General features: G+C 30.5%; 1 protein-coding gene across 1 annotated transcript in view; it reads right to left on the reverse strand.

Annotated features, from left to right (window-relative positions):
• Positions 1-12,125, reverse strand: part of LOC123678207 (galactose-specific lectin nattectin-like) — a 32,408-nt gene extending 20,283 nt beyond the window's left edge. The window contains exon 1 of the mRNA XM_045615103.1: positions 11,912-12,125. The gene's annotated coding sequence lies outside the window, so the exon portion shown is untranslated. The remainder of the gene's footprint in view (positions 1-11,911) is intronic.
• Between the last annotated feature and the right edge of the window lie 1,245 nt (positions 12,126-13,370).

The raw sequence follows: 13,370 nt of genomic DNA on the forward strand, positions 1-13,370 counted from the left end.
GATAGGATTTTCGTAACAGAAACAGAAATTCCATCAAATTTGCATGAAAACACCTGAAGGTCGCCATAATTTCAGGTGTTCTGAAGTTATGGCCGAAAGAAGATATTCTTCAATTGATACACTGCGAAAAATCGAATTGTGTGTTAAGTTCTGACAGAAACAGAAATCCCATCAAATTTGTATGAAAAAACCAAAAGGTCGCAAAGCGATAGCTCCAGGCGTTCTGGAGTTATGGACGAAAAAAGATATTATTCAACTGATGCACTGAAAAACTAAATTGTGTCTTCTTTCGGCCATAACTCCAGAACGCCTGAAGCTATCGCTTTACGACCTTTTTTTTCATTTTTTCATGCAAATTTGATGGAACTTCTGTTTCTGTTGAGAAAATAATATCAGAACATTTGAAATTTCGGAGTAAAATGAACAAAACAATGAACTTCTGACTTAGCGCCCCCTATCGAAAGCAGCAAAAACAAATTTATCATGACTTCATTTTGTCCTCAATCAACAAGATATTATCTTTCAGACGAGATCTAATTTGCTCAAAAATGTTGAGCACAACTGAAGTTAAAGGCGTTTCAATCAGTCAGATTTCTCGCTTTCACCTACCCTTAATTGATGTCGTAAAATCGAAAGTGACAATTCGAAAAGATAGAGAATTTTCCAAGGATTACAGTGATTATATTTTTCCTTCAACTTCATATGAAACATTTTCGAGTAAAATTCATTTTTCCACTCGACGGTAGCTATTACGCCCCCTAGCGGTAGAGGTATGAACTTCAAAACAATTTCCAGTGTGTTTTCTTGTACACTTTAGTGATAAAATTTTTTACCGCAAGTCTCTACGATGAGTGGATCCTGAGATATAGCCGCTTACCTCGCTTATTTGCCCACCCTGTACAGGGTGGGCAAATTTCGATGTTTTAGCACTACAACTTTTGAACCAGAGGAGATAGACAAAATCTGATACCCACTTCTCGATCTCTTTTTCTGAGAAACTAACAAGGGTAGTATTCATTTTTGGCCACCTTCTTTTGTTTTCGAGTTATAAGCGAAAATTGGAAAAATGGCGATATCGAAAAACTTTTATATCTCCACTAATACTGATGCTAGAGCTCTGAAATTAAAACACTATACAGGCACTTTTTCTCGTAGAATCCAGTGGCGTGCTCGTATTCTCAAAAGGGTTTTTAATTACGAAGCTATGACCCAAAGTTATGTTTTTTTAAATGGGAACACTAGATTTTTGTGCCATTTTCTGAAAGCTTAATTTTTCCTGATTTCAAAAATATATGACATCGTATGATTCGTATCAAAATATTCAACAGAAAATGGTCAAAAACCTTTTTTTACTTAAGAGTCTCAATATTTCTATGGTTTCAACTGTTGATGAGCCTTTCTATAACAAGAGCAGTGTCTTTCCGTCAATCTGAGTATTTTTATGCTTTTCACTTATTTCTACAAAATTCGAATCTATATTTATTTTATACAAATAGTTTCGAAAAGATGAACGAACTTGAAAAAAGTTTCCTAGGTAGCTCGAACACAGTTTCAAATATTCATCTATTGAAATATCGAGAAGAGGTGTCGACTGTGCATTGTGCAATTGTTGTGATTATTAGGTTAAATATTATTTCTTGTTTGCCCCTTCGTAATTAAAATGTTGAGTCCAATCATATATGCATTGTTTCATATGCTGTTTGAAATGGATTGGTACTTGTGCGTATTGATTCTGGAGACCTATGTAAATAATCTCCTGATACATGCATCTCAATACAACTCTTTCGATTGAAAAATTCGATCTTGTGGTTTCTCCGTTATTTCCAAATCATTTTTTAGATAAAAAATTTATAAAACATAATATCTAGATTCGAATTTTGTAGAAATAAGTGAAAAGCATAGAAATAATCAGATTGACGGAAGGACACTGGTCTTGTTATAGAAAGCTCAATTTTTCTGTGTTCATCAACAGTTGAAACCATAGAAATATTGAGACTCTTAGGTGAAAAGAGGTTTTTGGCCATTTTCTATTATTTATATTGATACGAATCATATGATGTTATATATTTTTGAAATCAGGAAAAATCAAGCTTTCAGAAAATGACACAAAAATCTAGTGTTCCCATTTAAAAAAACATAACTTTGGGTCATAGCTTCCTAACTAAAAACCCTTTTGAAAATACGAGCACGCCACTGGATTCTACGTAAAAAAGTGCCTGTATAATGTTTTAATTTCAGAGCTCTATCATCAGTATTAGCGGAGATATAAATGTTTTTCGATATCGCCATTTTTCCAATTTTCGCTTATAACTCGAAAACAAAAGAAGGTGGCCAAAAATGAATACTACCCTTGTTAGTTTCTCAGAAAAAGAGATCGAGAAGTGGGTATCAGATTTTGTCTATCTACTCTGGTTCAAAAGTTGTAGTGCTAAAACATCGAAATTTGCCCACCCTGTACATATTGAATGAGAATGGAATAAATGCTTAAGAATACCGGTCTTTACTATTTTAGCAGATACTGAACTTTTACCGAACAATAACAATTTACGAATGAATGACATGAAATTGTAGTAAGAGTATTACTCACAACTAAATTCCTTGACCCTTACTGCATCAATAAATATTTACACCATCGTAAAATTTGCATTTTGTTACTTGTTATAGAGGTATTACGTTACCTCATCCAAGCTATGAGTAAGCAGTCATGAATGGAAAATATAAAGCATCTTTGAAAAATTTGTTTTGCAAATTCAACTACACCCATAGAATTTCATTTTATAGAATATTCTTTCAGATTTGTGATCACAAATACCTGAACATTCCAACTAACTTTTTCAGTTGAATAAACTAAACACCAAAATGATGGAATCCTCGTGAATATTTGAATTAATTGAGATCAGCTATTTGACTAATTACTGATTCCATTTCTTTTGTCATACACAGAGAAAAACAGACTCGATCAATGTCGAGAATTTCAACACATGATTTCAATAGGATCGGGTATTTATTTAGGTACTGCCACCTAGATATAGTAAGATTATTTATATCTCCTGAAGAAAACAGCGTTTTAGAAATCTTCGGGTATTAAAGATCTGTTTATTTTCGTTCTTACACATGAACATTTACACCACGTAAAATTGTTTGTTTTAAGAAAAGCTCAGTTTTCTTGAACTGAGGAAGTAAAACTTTATTCGAGAGATATTTTATATTCGAATAGAAAAAATATATTCAATGTGTTTTAATCTCAATGAACTATTATAAATTTAAATCATCACTAGTCCTGAGCCTAGCGCACATATTACATCACTAGTGTCATAGCACATTTTTCTCGTTAGTACCAAGCTTCAACACATACGTAACAACATTTTAGAATCTAAATCAGAGATATTAGAGATTAAGTAACGCTTCATTTTTTGTTTTTTGAAATGTAGATAAAAACGAGTTTCGTGTATTAACAATGCTCCTTGTCACAATTCGTTGAAAACCATAGTCAAATTGTATGAATTGCGTCTCCAACTGCTTTACCACCTTATTATCCAGATCTGGCCCCCAAGGATTCCTGGGCTTTTTGCAGACCACAAAAGAATGCTCCAGTTAAAGAATTTTGGCTTAAATAAAGAAGTGATTGCTGATGTTGAAGTCTATTTCAAGAGCAAAGACGAATATTTCTACAGAAAAGGTATTTGAAGTTAGTGGAGCGTGTTGAAGATGCCTATGTTGATAAATTGTTGAATTTTTATGGAAAAATGTTTTTTTACTGGTTATACCCGAGTCTTATTAAGAGAAGTGTTAGAACAATGTTTCCAATGCAACAATTTACGATAACCATATTTCTGTGAAATATGAAACGATATTCAGTTTCAAATTATTATGTTACACAATGTTGCTCTAATCGCCAATGATTCAATCTTCTATTTTCGCCAAGAGTGCGAAATTTATAAATATATAAGGCAAATAAAAACCATTTAATATCGTACAACTGTTGGCAAGAAATTCTATTTAGATAAACATACTCAACCTCTCAAAATTTCCACTCAGTTGGTACTGATGATGTAATAGTATGTTTTAGAATTTTTATAATTGAATTATTGAAATCGATTCCATTTTTCCTGATGAAAAATCAAAGTGAATCCTAAATTCTACCACATCTAGTTTTAATTGAAGATATCGGTAAATCGTGAAAATAAAACAACTCCAATTATCACTCTTCATAAAATTCCTACACCAGGAACATCAATTTTGGCATAAGATTTTCATTAATCCAGTGTAGAAATTCACGTCTTGTCTTGATTGTCAAGCTACTTGGCTTGAACTTGACTTGAACTCGAGTCAAGCTCAAGTCAAGTATTAATCTTTCAATATCAAGTCAAGTATTTATTTATCAAGTACTTGAATCATATCAAGTTTCTTGATTTTTAGCAGTTTTATTGTGTAGTGTCACATCAATGAAAAAATGATGAAATGAGAAGGAGCTTTGCAAAAAACACTTTTATTTATCAAACTTATTATATAAAAGAACCGAAATATCAATTTTTTTGAAATAGAAACATAAATTAAATCAATATAAATTATAACATAATAAAAAAAAATTTAGTTTCTTAATATTGAGAAACTTCCAGGCTTTGTTTGATTTTATAATTTTCCATCCAGGATCTAAGACACATGAGGCATCTTATAGATTTGTCGCCTAACCAATTGCGGATTTTTGTAACTGTAAGACCAGCTCTGGAAAATTGTTTTTCAATAGGAGCTGAAGATACTGGCTTTGAAAAAAATCCTTGACCATTTTGGCCAAGTTTGAAAAGATATTTCTAAAACTACCAAAATCTTCCAATAGTTTTCATAGAAATGTGAGAAAACTACTGATAAAGTCATATTGGCGAATGCTTCAGTCTCTCTGCGCTCGAAGAAGCCCCTTATTTAGTCCAAGCTCGCACGAAATTGCAGAAATATATGCCGTGAGACGCGTGCATATCAAGCTCAAGTGCGCTCATAATTTTTAATAGACCATTACTTCTTGTTATACCTTATATCACCCTTTGTTGTCAATTGAATGCAATACTATTGTAGTCGCATTTCAAGAAATTCTATATATCCATTCAGAAAAATAAAAATATAAGGTTCTATTCAAAACTCAATCTCTGGTCAAATTTCTCAAAACATACCTATTACCTACAATTATTAAATCGTGACTACAGGATTTCTGCAAAATTAATTAACCTTCATGTCCAATATTTTGCAATACTGTACAATTTGCCTTCAAAAACCATAAGAATATTCTACATGTTGCATGGATACGATTTCAAATCGATGAGTCAGCCAATCCTTAACATTTCAACTTTCACTCTATTCATGCATTTTATCTTAATTCCAACAAAATTTATGTAAATCACCATTTAATTCTATTGTACTGCAGATACCATGGTTGGACCAAGCAACATAATATAACAACAAAATTTTTACTGAAAAAAAGCATTTCTAATATTCAATTATTATATGTCTTTTACGCTCTATGTAATACTAACTACAGCATTCGAAAAAGAAAAAATATTTAGAATGATAGATTTCTTGGATAATTTTAAGAAGAGAGTCCTATAAACATGGACCCGGAAACGCTTTGTTTTCAAAATACAGGGTGTTTCTTGTAGTCTTACTTTTTTGTGATGATTATACCAGTTTATCGAATCTTTATTAATCTCCGCTTCAGATAAAGTGAATAAGAAGTACAAATTTATAATTGATTTATTCATTACAGCTCACTAACTGGATCTTTTTGATAATTTGTATTTTCCTGAGGATTACTAGTGATCTGTTCGAAATTTTTCTCTCAAAATCGATAGCGGATACAACAGAACTAAAAGAAACCAAAAAGTGTAGTATTGGACCAAGTTTTTTTTCATATTTTTCTAAGCTACGAGTGGATTCACACTGTTCCAGAATAAATATCACCATGTAGATTTGCATTCAAAAATTGCATCACATTTAAAGGTGACAGTATTGAATCCATACAATTTTAATTTCAACATCTAGGGTGTAGTCAAAAGTTAATTTGTTCAAGTGCATAGCTATCAAGACAATAGGCTTCCAATAGGGTAATTTGGAGCCGACCGCCCTTTACCTGATTTTTTGTGTAAAAGGAATGTTGTGAAGAATAAAATTTACATATTATATTGAATAATCATAAAACAATAAATAGCTATGAACATAAACGTAGTTCTGTATTTCTATTATCAATGATTCTCAGGCGCAAATGCATTAATTAATAATAATACTTGACTGTCAATCAATCTTTCTACACCTTTTTAAATTAAAATAATTTAAAATTATTTTCCATAATCAATATATACATATACGAATAACAGAATGTCGTTACATTAACTTCAGATCAGATAATTGAAAATATAGGAATGAGTGAACAATTCATTCCATATTTCTCCAAATACAACTCATTGATAAATATTGGGTAATCGACAAAAACATGTAAATATTCCCTGCGTTCAAAGACTGAACTAAGAAAACAAGTAAGTTTGCAGCGCTCTCGACGGCAATAATTGGAATTGCGAATTCTCAGTATTCTTCATTTTAAAATTACTTTAGGGCAGTTTATACAATCTTCTGGGGGGTAATGTTCATACACCGAGGGTGTTATAGCACCCCTTGAATTCAACACTGGAAGGAGACTATGTTGACGAATAAAGTAGAATTTTCAAAAAATTTTATGTTTTTATAGGTTATGCTTGGAGCTTATTTAGTGGAGGGTAATTCAAACTTCGACAAATTTGATACCTTAATAAACTTGTTGATCTCATATTTTTACTTTTAAATATTGTATCATTATTTTATACATTCCATAAATATTTTTCAGTTTGATTTTCCACAAGAAAAAAAATCAAGGGCAGATCTAGATAAGAGAACTACAATTTGAAAAGATCTCTGAATACTTGTAGACATATCGAAATGAATGAAACGATTAAATCATCTAGTTTTATGAAAAAATAGGATATTGTCTACTATCCTCCAGAGGAGGATTCCATTCGGTAAATTAAAAAAAAAAGTTAATCCTTGTAACGCTTCCTTATCTGATAAGAGCGAGATCATCGTCACTATTTTTCTTTAATTATTTGCAAGTCAATCATAAAGTACACTCGAGATATGAAAACAAACTTCTTTTGAAGTTTTCATAGTTGGCACCTAAATATGAACCAATCGAAAATTGAATAAGTATTTTTTCGAAGCTTCATTTGACTATCCAGTTTTGCTACTTGAACAATAACAATATTTATTGCCAAAACACTCAGTGATTTTGGCTTCAGATTTCATTTTGGATTAGGATCAACAAAATGAGTGATATGAACGAGATCAAATTTTCTATTTATTCGCTCTGATATGTTTAAGCTAAAAGATGCCGACCAATAAAATTCAATATGCTCAATACTTAAAATAATAATACAAAAGTAATAAAATTCTGAAAATTCAACATAAAGATTTATTATTACATCCTGTTTTTTTTTTGGATAAAATTCAAGACTGAATATATTAGTGATTGTTGGGCTTGGAAAATATGTGCAATTTGCACAGCCAATCTAAATAAAATATTCCAAATTGTATAACTTCGAAACTATTAGGAGAAAATTAGCTATAGAAATTTGGGATCTTTGTTTTAGCCATAAATTTTTGTTCATATTTCATACCGCATGCTTTTATTGTTTCAGGAGATAAAAGCGGTCTATTGAAAATTTTTGAATTCTTATCCTTATTATAATTATTGTTTCCCCAAAAATTATATGACTTAATTGTAGGTCTATTTTGTGAGATGAGAAAAAATAATTTAATAATTTCCCATGTTTCTCTCGATATAATTAGAGCGGACAAACACTTAAATTATTTTTATTCAATTCAACAGAGGTTGAAAATTTCCGAAAAAAATCATTTTATGAAAACTCATTCAAGAATATAAAAATCTCACAAATAGTAGGTAGATTCAGGTGAGCATAAATATTTATCTTCATCGTTCAATTCATTATCAATTCAATTGACAATTAATTTATGAAAACTCATAATATTTTCTCGAAAAACTCCTACATATAAGACCTTAAAACACGATTTATGGATCTGCTGATATATCTTCACAGAGAACTCGAAATCTATTATATTCTTGAACAGCTAATTTGCAAACCAAATTCCACTAAAAAGATGCACAAATATCTCGATTCTATCTGGAGATCAACGGTTTCTGTTCTTCTCAAAAAAAACTTTTAAACAGTAAGATACTTCACTCAAAACTTTCCATTATATATTTGTGCCAATACCTTACGAAAAAGTTTTGAAAATTAAATATTTGTTCATTCTTTTACATACATTTATCGAAATCTTAGTCTTGAAGGCATACAAAATTTCATACGATTGATAATTATTTTCAATTGTTTCGGTGTTTATTTAATTCATTTTTATAATGCAGATAAATAGATTTGAAAGAATATATGCAAATTAGATTCTGTCCTTTTTTTCATATTGAAAAAACATCAACGTTGCTATAATATGATATACATTCATAAACACGCACTATAATATAATCTTAATTCGTAATTTATATGATATATAATCTCAATTCTTATTCTATATCAGTTTTTAACTATATTAATTTTATACGAATTATTCAAATATTGAATCAAAAAATTATAAATAATAAAAATTTTTAACCAGCGTAAATTGGATGCCATATTTACAAGCAAATAATTGAGGCACATTGAAAAAACTATTAATAAGCATAATGACGTTCAAATTATATTGAGTACCTATCATAAAACATAAATCATAACAATGAAAACGTTATTTTTTCAGTTTTGTGAAATAAATTTATCATAATGCTGATCGTTATTATTTTATTAATAATGAATGTACATCAAGCAAGTAACAAATCAGTGAAATATGAATGCTTTTAAGTTTGGTTCCTTGAATTTCAGCCTTTAAAATTTGTGAATCGAATTCTCAAATGAATGAGGTATGCGAATAACTTTTATAGTTTCCGAGAAGTAGTCTGGCATTAAGCGTTGTTAGGATTTTTATTCGATTTTTATATTCTACCCATTCGAAATGGTAGACATGTCAAAAGAGGTTTATTGTATGAAATGATGTTTTATAAATTGTGTTTTTCTATTCATTTTACTTTTGAATATATAATAACAATTCGCTTCTTGCAAAATTTCGTATTTATAGCTTAGTCAGAGAACCATAGAAAATTCAAGAAGAATATCTGAAAAAAATTGCCCAATATTTCCGTGACCAAAAAAACGACGATATATTATTATAATAAAACAATAAATAAAATAAATAATAATTATTTCGTAATTCTATAATAATATCATAGAAAAGAATTGTCGTATTGTTGTATTCAAAATTACTGCATCCAAATTAAAATTTCAAACTTCGCACGACGATATAAATAGACAACATAATAGGCAACAAATAATGGTGAAATGCAATTTCATGACTGCATCTATTGTCAAATTTGTATAACAAACCGCTGAATGAACTAATTTATATTCTGCTACCCACGGTAATCATTAATAAACACTGAAGGAAACTAGCATAATCGTCTATAAATAAATAGGTAGTTCGCGGATATTTAACTCCTGAAATTGGGCACATATCTATGCTATATCTTATTGATATTGGACATTTTCTAGAAATTTTTTTTTATGCGGAATCAGTTGTGATATTTTTTCGTTTTGTTTCGAAATAATGTGAAAGCAGTCGACAAGTGTTTCAGGATACTTTATATCTGTTATACTCGTATATACAGAGTGTCCCTGAATTGAAGGTACAAAGAAAAATAACAGATCTCGGATCATTTTGAAAAAAAAGTCCTATAAACAGGAGCCCGAAAAAGCTTTATGTTCGAGATATAGGGTGTTACGGTTTGATATTTTTTCAGGTTTTTTTCAATAGCACCTTCGTTTCGCAAGATATTCAACTTAAATTTGGCATAGACATTCCAATTCAAAGCTTTCATTATGTGAAATGCTAATTTTGAAAGCATATCTGCAGGGTGATATTTTTTCTGGAACAGTGTGCCCTTCTTTCTTCCAGAACTTTTTTTTTTGTGGACCACTCGTAGTTTAGAAAAATATGAAAATAAACTTGGTCCACTACTACACTTTTTGCTTTCTTCTAGTTTTGTCGTATCTGCTATCGATTTCGACAGTGCTTCTTTCATAGAGTAACTCGTAGTTTAGAAAAATGTAAGAAAAACTTCGGTCCACTTTTTGTTTTCTTGTCTTATCTGCTAGCAATTTCAAGAAAAAATTTCAAACAATTCTCTAAAAATCTTTAAGAAAATCGAAATCATTATAAAGATCCAGTAAATAAGCTGTGATGAATAAATTAATTGATAGTTTTGGTACTAATTTACCCAATCTGTATCGAAGATTAATGAAGGTTCGATAAACTGATACAATCATCGCAAAAAAACACCCTGTATCTAGAAAACAAAGCATTTGCGAGCCCATTTTTATAGGACTTTCTTTCTCAAAATTATCAAACGAATCTCTCATTTTCCTTACCTCCAATTTACGAACAACCAGTATAATTCATTTCCTCAATTTTTTTCTCATTCAATTGTAAAAAATGTCGTCTCATAATCCTTTAGGACTCTTCATGGAGGGAAATGAATTAATTGATTTATGAATTCGTAATGAAACTATGAGAAATAAAAGACGTCGAGAAATTTTCTAAAAAAAATTATTTCGGATCCACATTTTTCATTTCAATTATAAAAGTCCTTAAAATTAAAGTGACACATCTTCACGGAAAAATATTATCGCGTCCCTAACTATTCACACGTAGATATAAATAGATGGCAAATAATGGTGAAGTGCAGTTTTATAACTGCATCCAATTTCAAATTCGTATATTTACAAACAAAACAAACCGCTGAATGAAATGATTCATATTCTGCTATCAACGATTATTATTCCTGAAATTAGATACGAGTCAACTAGATCTACGTCTTACTGATATTGAAATGTTTTCGAAATTTTCAGAATCAGTTGTAAACTTTTTTTCGTTTTGTTTCGCAATAATGTGAAAGCAGTCAAAAAAAATGTCTGTATACTTTATTTCTCTTACACTCGAGTAAATAATTTATTATCTCAATTTTTTTCCCATTCAATAATATGTGGGGAATAAAATGCCGATTTAATTTTCCTTCAGGATTTTTCAGGAAGGAAATAAATCAATTGATTCATACATTTTTTTTCGTAATGAAACTATGAAAAATAAAAGACGTTCTGAAATTTTCAGAGAAAATTTGATTCTCTTCCCTATCTATTCACACGTAGATATAAATAGATGGCAAATAATGGGAAGTGCAATTTCATAATGGCATCAATTATTAAATTCGTATCATATATTCACAAAAAAAAAACCGTTGGATTGAATGATTTGCTACCAATGATTATAATTATAAAGCAGTGATGCTGAGCTGAAATTAGAAAAAAGTCTATAAATGAATGGTTCGCGGATATTTAATTCCTGAAATAAGATATTGCACATTTTCTTGAAATTTTGCTCGAGGAGAACCCTTTGAAATATTTAGCAATGATGTGAAAGCAGTCCACAATTGCTTCTGGATACTTTATATCTGTTATAGTCGTATACATCTTATTCCTTTTTTAATTATTTTTTTTTCAATGAAAAATTGTCCTTCATGACTTCAGCAATAATTTATGCATTTTACTTAGTAATAAAACTAAGAGAATCGAAAGAAATTGTCAAAAAAAAGTTCAGAACATCATTTATCATTTCAATTATAAAAGATCTCAAATTGAAAAAATAAATAAAATAAATTTGCATATTTATTATCAAAAATTTTCGCGGAAAATTATTAATTACTTATTCCCTAATAACTCACCAATTTCTCTGATCGAAATGATCACTTTCTGAATGTCACATGCGAGATGCTGAGTGGAATAAACTGAACTTTCAGAATGGGACGGTCACTTGATTCAATTTGACCACTATTTCAATCACTACAGCGAAATACCTACCGGTGCCGGCTTTCAAGCGGCACAATTCGTGAACTGAACCGAACTAAAAGTAAACCACGTTGAGAAGTACGGCGAAATGGTTCGCAGACCGACTGACTACTTGATATGTACGGGAGATGGGACTTCAAGTCTCGAAAACGCTTCAATTTCGGTTTGTTCTCGCACCTCTTGTGATATTTTATCGAAAACTTCAATTTCGCTAAAACCGGTTACCTGAAGAATGTCATTCATCCAGCTTCTGCCATATTGGGGAAATTCTCAAAGTAATAAATATAGATAGAGGTAAGATATGTCATTTTCAGTAAGCAAATTTTATCCCCAACATGAACTATCAAATTTGACATATCAGTGATACGATATTTCACTCAATTCGCGAGTTGCTCCACAAAGAACGCACTTCTTATGTCCCATAGTGAATCAACGTTTCATATTAACTCGAAATATATTGAGATAAACACCTCAATATATCAGAAATTCAAAAAACAAACTTCAAGCACGCCAAATGACGTGAAACAACGTATGACACTAGGAGAGCAGTAGTTGCCAAACCTTGTATTTCAGCAGGTAGATATAGAAAATAATAAATATTCTGCTTATTATAAATTCGACAATTAGAAAAAATATCGGTTGACAAATATTCAAATTTGCATATTTAATTGAGAATCACTCAAATAAATATATTTCAAAGAATATAATATACATTCATAACGATATAGTAAAATTGTGGATTTGAAAATATATCACAATCCGACAACGTAATCTAACCATTTTGGGGACATATAAAAATTGCGTATACTCCCTCTATCTATGTTTATCACTCTATGGGGTTATTCAATAAAAAAATAAGGAAATCAGGACTCAGGAGCTTTTGAGCGTTCGCATTCATTGCACGCTTGGAGACCACATCTACAGGATGTTTCTAAATTAGACGTGAACCTTGGAGGACGTGTTAGTATGACTCATTTGCTGTCATTTTAGTGATAACCAAAAATCAACAGTTTACAAGGTATTTGAGTTCTTGTGATTTTCCAAAGATTGTCTCACCTTACTTCATTTTCCGTCAATTTTTTCTACGTTGACCAAATTTGATTATAATTTTGGATTATTTTCGTGGCCAGCGAGAAGTCCGGATCTAACACCTTTAGAATCGACGAAGCAGCGAGAATATTGACAGTAAATTTCAGGCGGAAAGTAACAATTAAAAGAATTTTTCTACATTCATGCAAAAAGCAAAACTTTATTGAACTATATTTAGTGGAAAAAGAAGTTCTTTATTGCACTACTGCAATAAAGTTTTATTGCACTCATCTGTCATTCTACTTC

This window comes from Harmonia axyridis, chromosome 4, assembly GCF_914767665.1.
Source record: "Harmonia axyridis chromosome 4, icHarAxyr1.1, whole genome shotgun sequence".
Classification (NCBI taxonomy): domain Eukaryota; kingdom Metazoa; phylum Arthropoda; class Insecta; order Coleoptera; family Coccinellidae; genus Harmonia; species Harmonia axyridis.